At 37.1% G+C, this 1835-nt stretch overlaps 1 protein-coding gene across 1 annotated transcript in view; it reads right to left on the bottom strand.

Annotated features, from left to right (window-relative positions):
* Window positions 1-1835, bottom strand: part of LOC123522586 (complement factor H-related protein 4-like) — a 128887-nt gene that overhangs the window by 25817 nt on the left and 101235 nt on the right. The gene's annotated exons all lie outside the window — the stretch shown is intronic.

The raw sequence follows: 1835 nt of genomic DNA, 5'->3' as shown, positions 1-1835 counted from the left end.
TATTTATTTTAAACTATATTTTAGCAAATAGTGTTTATTATTTTGCCTTTGATAAAATAATAAGATATATACTTCTTGAAACATATAGTAAATCTCTGTGATTCTTCCTAATGACCAAAAGTCATGCAAAGAAATGCTCACAATCACCAGTCACCTGAGAGATGCAGATCTAAGCCATGATGAGATATTACCTCAGACTGAAGAACATAGCCACGTTCAGAATAAACAGGAAAGAACAAATGGTGGAGAGGCTGCAGAGAGATTGTACACCCCATCTTGCTGGTGGAACAGTAAATACGTCCAACCATTGTGAACAGTGATATGATGCTAGCTCAAGCAACTGGGGACACAAAGTCCAAACCATCCAGAGAAGCCCCTGTTGGGTATATATCCTAAAGAAGTCAGAGGCATATCGGGGACAGATATTTGCACACCCACGTTCAGCGTAGCACTGTTCATAATAGTAAGGGATGGAAACAAGCTAAATGCCAATTAGTAACAGAAAGGATAAAGAAACTGGCATTTAGACACAATGGAATATTCTGCATTACTTAAAAAAAAAAAATGATGAAACCATGAAGCACTTTGTGATATGGTCGGACCCGAAGAACGTAATGTGGAGTGAAGTGAGTTATTCACAAAAGGTCAAATACGACACGAGGCCACTGTTCTAAGGGAAACATGTCCTCAATTTTGCAATAACAAAAGACAAAGACTTTCATACCAACGGGAACAGACTTTGGAGTTTGCTCAAGGGGGTAGGGCGGGGAAGGGAGAATGAAGCAATGAGCTGGACCTGGGTGGATGAGCTAGGTGTGATCCCAAGAAGGGACAGGAGAAATGAAAAACAGGGGAAAGCAGGGGTTGACTAATGGGGGGTTGACTGGTGGTTTAGACTGTGGATTGCAGGGTTGATGATATGAAATGTAAACTACCACCTACGCTACAATTAAAAACAAGCACAAAATTCCTGTTTTGGGTTTTTGTTTTTGTTTTTTTAAGTTTTGTGATGGTATGGTGCATCGTGTCTTTGGTATTAAAAGAATTACTAATAAAAATAAATACTTTTAAAATACAGTGATTCCGAATGTATTTACATACATAGTTTCATCAGCTATCCTATACCCTGGTAGAGGTGGTATTTTCAATATTTGGAAATGATGGTTTTTATTTCAACAAGAAAGAGCATGCCTTTTAAAAGCAGCAGGAGACGTGGGTTTTAATGGGAAGAAACAAATACCGGCAATAGGCAATGCCCTTTCACCTGCAGCATTTCTTACCGAGCTCAGTAACAGCAAATAACCTACTGGTATGTTACTGGTATATAGGTAAAAACAAACATTACTGTTTTGTTAAAATATCTATATAATGGTTAAATAATAATTAGATTAAAATAGAAATTCTGGATTTTGATAACAAAATCTTAAATTAATGAATATATGAAAATAAAATCTCAAAACATTAGAAAAAAGAAATCTTTTAAATTGGTTTTAAGTTTATAGGACAATCATCTATTTTTATTTACTAATGCCTACACATTTTGTTTCGCTTCATTCATTGCAATGTAACATTACTCATCTCACATACTCCCGGTGTTACCTGTTTCCATCCCTGTTTCTTTCCTAACATTCTGAACCTTGTCTTTGGGTAAAGGCTGCCTTTGGATCACACATGGCTGAGTTAGTCTAAGGCATGTGCACCTCACTAGTGCTATTGCTCTGCTGATAGACTGCTTGTTTGTCTGAACATTGAAATCAGCTCCAGATGGGGAAGGTGACTAAAGAGCATAGCCTCAGGAATTTCACAAAAAATTCATCCAAACATTCGGAAGGCTT

This window comes from Echinops telfairi, unplaced genomic scaffold (assembly GCF_000313985.2).
Source record: "Echinops telfairi isolate 266 unplaced genomic scaffold, ASM31398v2 ScPeMD7_7424;HRSCAF=8462, whole genome shotgun sequence".
NCBI lineage: Eukaryota > Metazoa > Chordata > Mammalia > Afrosoricida > Tenrecidae > Echinops > Echinops telfairi.
The sequence above is the reverse complement of the archived record's forward strand: the minus strand, read 5'-3'. Positions and strand labels throughout refer to the sequence as shown.